At 37.0% G+C, this 6,070-nt stretch overlaps 1 pseudogene; it reads left to right on the top strand.

The window, feature by feature from the left end:
- The first annotated feature begins 680 nt into the window (after positions 1 to 680).
- Positions 681 to 2,858, top strand: LOC133908057 (ABSCISIC ACID-INSENSITIVE 5-like protein 3; annotated as a pseudogene).
- Positions 2,859 to 6,070: the final 3,212 nt, after the last annotated feature.

Raw genomic sequence — 6,070 nt, forward strand, 5'->3', positions numbered from 1 at the left:
TGTTGGAGCATATTGTAACTCGGCCCACGTGGCAGTTGAGCGGATTTTGGGCCCATGTGTTACTAAGTGAGCATTCTTATAAGTGCAAACACAAAGGTTATTATGGCCATATTTTGTGTGGTTATGAATGATGCCCAGAATAGCTCTGCATGAACTTGTAGTATTGCTGTGGGGTGTAGGCTTCGTAAATACTGTCTCCATTTTAGTTTACTTGTGGGTTACGGTATGATCTTATATTCGTAGTCTCTATTGTGTATTATTTACCACTCACTATAAGAAATTTGATCATCTATGACAAATGATCATGACAACACCTAAAAATATCACAAAATGGGGTTACTTGGTGACAATTCAAGAAATTTCATCATGAGTCCATAGTGGGGTAGTTTTATCAAGTGTGTCTATGATATAGTCTGGCCCAATATCAACGCTCTCTATCCCGTTAGCAACCCTAAATAACATCTTGTCTTCACACTACCACCCGCGCCCTGAACTACTCCCTCTTGTCTCCGTAGCCGCCGCTCGCGCCCCGCACTACTCCCTCTCTTCTATCGCTGGTCGTTGGCGCAGCGGCAACACCGTGCAAGCCACCGCAGCAAGCCGGAGCCCTTCATGCCGACACCCTCCCAGTTGACACCTAGACGGTTGCACCTCCAGGAGACAAGGACGTCACCCGCACCATGGGCGAGACGACACTGGAGGACTTCCTCTCCCGCACTAGCATCATCGTCGATGGCAGCACGGGCTACGCCAGCCCGCATTGGCTGGACCAGTACCCACCGCCACAGCATTACACGAGGGTGCAACCACCACTTGGGGCACCAGCGCTGGATGTTGTGTACCATGACAAGGTCGAGGTTGGTGTTTTCCCCTCGTAGGTGGCTGGCTGGAAGAGCGGAACGACTGCGGCGGCCGGCAATGACATGGTGGAGAGGACGGTGGAGTGGTGGCAGAAGCGCATGATCAGGAACCGCGAGTCCGTGGCGAGATCCTAGGCCAGGAAGCAGGTGGGGTTCCACCACATTCTCCAGTGTTTCCATAGAAACATTGTTCAAATTCCATGGATTTTTAAGCTCTCGTCCACGCGTGTGCCATCCATCGTAGGCGTACACCAATGAGCTCGAGAACAAAATCGCGTGGTTGGAGGAGGAGAATGAGCGTCTTAGGAAGCTCAAGGTAAAATCAATAACCAAAAAAAGTTCCCCTCTTTGTTGTTCCCTTGATGAGGGTTTCAGTTTTTTTTAGCTTCATTCAGTTCAGCTCTTGGTGCAATATCATACCAACATTACAAGCACCTGGTGTGTTGGTAGGTGCAGATACTTCTCAATTCTCATTTTTGATTGATATGTATTGGTTGCTCCAAATGGCCTTTTCTGTTTTGTGATTTCCAAGCACAATTTTGTTAATGTGCAAATAAGAATTATCCAAAATATAATTTTTAACTAATGTTTGTAGTCTGAATTGTTTATAGGTTTCAGATACTTAAGCTTTTGTCAGGATAATGCAACATTTTTGACCTATTATTTTGACAGATCCAGTTTATACCAAACTTTGAGGTGTTTTACTTACGTAGTTGATTATATATCATTCTATCACTTTGAGGTGTTTTGGAACTTAAGATTTATTATTATTATTATTATTATTTTGCAAAAATGTCTTTGGCTCTTTGGCTCTTTGGCATAGGCAAGGCACCATCAAAATGAAAGGTGCACCTAGCTTCCACTCGCTTTGTTAAAATACCATTTTTGCATTATGTGCAACTTTTGGTCAATTTAATTTTACAGTATGCAGTAAACAAATAAGCAATAGTCTAAATGATAGAAGCATCAACTTTACGGAATGTCAGAGAAAAAGCTAATATTGATACATGTTCATTGTGTAGTAGTATGTACATGCTATGTGTTCAAGTAGTACTACACATTTGCAAAGAATGGCAGCACACCAAATATACCAGTTAAGCTTGCTTTTGAAGCACGGTTGTTCATTTTCTTTAAAAATATCATTTTGTAATCATACTGAACATTACGGTGCTAAATATTTCCCTTTGTAAAGACCAATATGCGGGCCCTCAAGCACGGCAATGACACACCATGTTTCTAGTTACTTACAAATATATTTCAATGTTGTCTCTAGGAAAGCAGTAATAAACAAATGAGAAAGCAGAAGGTCAATGGCAAATCAAATGCTCATCGCACTTTTCTAGGAAAAAAAATTGACATAGCAAAAATAAATGTAAGTTCTTCCGAAGCATTTACCTTCAAATTGCTTTTTCATTGAACTGCTTGTGTTTTTTTGGACCATTCTGTATTTTTTGATTCCTAATTAACTAATACTATACTGGTGGTATGGATATTTAACTATGCAAAAAAAACTTAATGCTAAATTTATTGAAGTGGGCATTGGTTGCATTTGGAGAAATACAATGAGTATGAGTCTGTAATAAGCCTCAAGTCCTTAGTTACCAAATTCAGTAGCCCCTTGTAATTATAGTATATTATTGTCGTTTATTTATAATAACAGTGACCTATTATATTAGTTGACATATATGACTTAATTTCTTGGTCAATGTTACAACAATGAAACTAACCTTAATTCGAATGTAACTCGATATGAAAATACGGCTAATTCTCTTGTGTTAAAATAAAATTATATGTATGCAGGTTGGAAGTGGTGAGGTTGAGGAGCCCGTCGGGATGGCCAAGGCCACTGGTGTGGCGTTGTGCCTAGCCGGGGTCTTAACCATCGCCCTGTACACAGGGCTATCGATAAGCCCGGTGAACCGCCACCGTGCCTTCGCTGGCAACGGGCATAATGAGACTAGTAGCAACAGTAGCAACATCAAGAGGATATGGATTTAGGGGGACGTTCCGGATGGATCAAGACAGCTTTTGAAGTCTTTGATGAATGTATGGTTTAAGTTAATCATGTTTTCAGTAGAACATGGTATACCTTTTGAAGTCTGTGATGACTGCATGCATGGTAAGATGTAAAAATACTTATATTTTGCGGTGTGAACTTTGACTTGTGATGTCTATATTTTTGTGAAAGATTCTATAACTTGATGTAATGAGATGGTCCAAATATTCAGATTGTTCTGTAATGTATCTCTATATTGCTAATATTATTATGGGATGTGTGATAATATAGAGAGAACTACATGATGATTTCTTTATTTTGTTACAGGCAAGCAGTGGATGTGAACATTTTAGTGATGAAACACAAGTCAACAATGATGTTTAATCTCACATTGCATGACAAATAAAATATCACCAAATAATCTCTCTTTCATGATGACAATATAATTTTTATAAAATATAAGACATTCCATGATGATTTCGTAGACTTCGTCACTAAGTATATTCTATGACGAAGCGTGTGACGCGAAAAATACAGTATTATTATATTCTGTGATTAAAATATTGTTATACTGTGATGATATCATGTCATCATCTATAGTTAGATTTCTTGTAGTGACTGTTATGTGTATATTGACAAATTATAGTAACTATAATGGTACATAAACTAATATTGTGATGATTAACCCATTAATACCATATCATGTGGCAAATATAAACAGTACTTATAGTTTTAAAAGTTTGACTATACATATTTTACAATGATGTCTGCCTCGGTATGGATATAGCAGTAGCTTTTTGCAGCGTATGAGCTGCTTCAATGGGCAAGGTACATGTACCAAATACAACTCTCTATGGTCACAAATACTTGACAATTTAGACAGTGAAATGGTCTTCAAAGTGTAACCTTGATACTATTTCTATTCAAATATATTTATTAAACATAATAAAGTTATGATATTTCGGAACTACTTTTCAAGACAAATTTACACATAGATTTTCATGTTTCTAATCTAAATATTTTGAAAGATATTAATTGTCAAAGTTTTGAAAGTTTGACCAAACTAGGTCTAAAACGTCATGTTTTTTTATTTGGAGGAAAGAATTTGTTTGTATTTGGCAAAATTGGCTATCCTATATGTGTACTTGACCCGGGCATGTTTGGAACCAAAGATTTTTGCAGGAATGTCACGGAAAGTAGTACAATTCCTGTGGAAACCCTCCATTCCAATCGGCACATAACTTGTTACTCCCTCCATTTTTTTTATAGAGACGCTCACACATTCAAGATTCGAATTCTATGACCTTCGGCCAACAATTTGTCTAACGATTTTATGATATAAAACTGGAACCATTAGATTCAAATATATTTGAACGTACGATGATAATTTTATTTAATGAAAAATCTAATATAAGAGAAAGCAACAGTCAAGGTGTAGTTTTGAAGATCATACCGAGACAAACCACACCTTAAATTCTGGAGATGTGTTACTATGCTTGGGGATAACAATGGCTGCTCATTTGTTTAAATCCAACAATCAAGAATGAAAACACCTATTGAAAGATACTTAAGTTGTGGGTCGACTTCTTTTAATTTTGAATTCTGGAATAGATGGAGTTAGTAAATGTTATTTCCACGGTAACCTTTGATGTCCTGAGCAGCTGTAGTACTCTTACTATTGTCTGGCTCATTTATGCAACCGATCCCCATGCATGGTTCAATTCTGAAGCAGTATTTTCATACATGCATATATACTAGCTTTATTATATTTTACTACTGTAGTTTATATATGTGCACGGAGAGTTCAGTTCAGAGATGACATAAGTGTTGCAATTGCAGAAATGGTCAGATCGAGGTTTGATGCATCAGCCGGTGGCTGGGAATCATACGATTTCCGTGCTGCATGCCGTGTGTTGCCGTTGTCCTGAGCTCGCGCGTACACGTACGCTTTTCGTAGTGGACGGCTGCTGAATGCTCCGGCAGGTAACGCTAACTACTGCTCCCCCTCTATAAATAAATTTCATTTTAAGTTACATATAGTTAATTATTTTAAAATTTAATTATAAATTATTTTTTATATTTTAAGATTGAATTTTTGAAAATAATACAAGTAAATTTATCTAAAATATATTTTTATAATAATATACTTTTATTATGTTCTATCAATATATTATAATAAAAAATAGTAGACAATGTTATATTTTCAGAACCACATCGATGTTTAAACAATACGTGAAAAAACTCAAAAGCGATGGGTCATAATCGTAATAGGTGACACGTCTCGTATCCATCACCCTGAACGCGTCACTAATAAATAATCATAAGTGACGGATAAGAACCTGTTACCGATGAGGTCATTGTTAACGGGTAAAAACTTGACCTGTCACTTATTACGGTCATAAGTGACAGTGTCACTTACTGACGAACATTTTTCTTGTTTTTTGACATGAAAAAAATCAAAATATATATATATATATTCACTCGAGTCATCCTAACGTAGGACTATCACCACTTGTCACGTGTCACAAATAATTTTTTACACTATTTTTATACTTTGCGTTCCGACAGAATCGAACCCACGACCTAGCCTCGCGCTCGTAGCACCATTACCACCTCACCCTCACATGTGTTCTGAAAGAAGCCGGTGATGTTATCTTTTTTTTTTTTGCCAGATGTCATTGGTGAAAGGTAACTGTTATGACCCATCATGGTGACGGGTCATAATAGTGACTTATCATCGATGACTGATTTTCATTTTGACAAATAAAATAGATGATACAGAGTGTCTTCGGGAAAACAAGCATAACTTTTGAATACATACTCCAATTTTGATGTTTTTTTTAACTCTACGAACATCTATATAAAAAGTTACATCCGTTTCTCTCCGATTTTGTCAGGTTTGATGAATTTTTGGCCACAAATAGCTTAAAATGGAACGCACGTTTGTGTCCATAGCCACAACTCCTTACATCAAACTTGAGCATAAATGTATAATAGTTCCTATTCTAATGCTGATGAAGTCAGAAAAATAAAAAATTGCAACGTTTGGAGCATTTTGACTTTTTTTAATATACTTTCAATTTGAAATATGGATCTTCTGAGTCGATAATACTTGAAGTTTGTAGCTCTTACGTTATTTTGGTATCAGTACGATAGGAAGCTAGTGTTATGTCAAATTATATTGTATAGTACGATAATAGGCTAGAGTATATAA

Source organism: Phragmites australis, chromosome 24, assembly GCF_958298935.1.
Source record: "Phragmites australis chromosome 24, lpPhrAust1.1, whole genome shotgun sequence".
Classification (NCBI taxonomy): Eukaryota; Viridiplantae; Streptophyta; class Magnoliopsida; order Poales; family Poaceae; genus Phragmites; species Phragmites australis.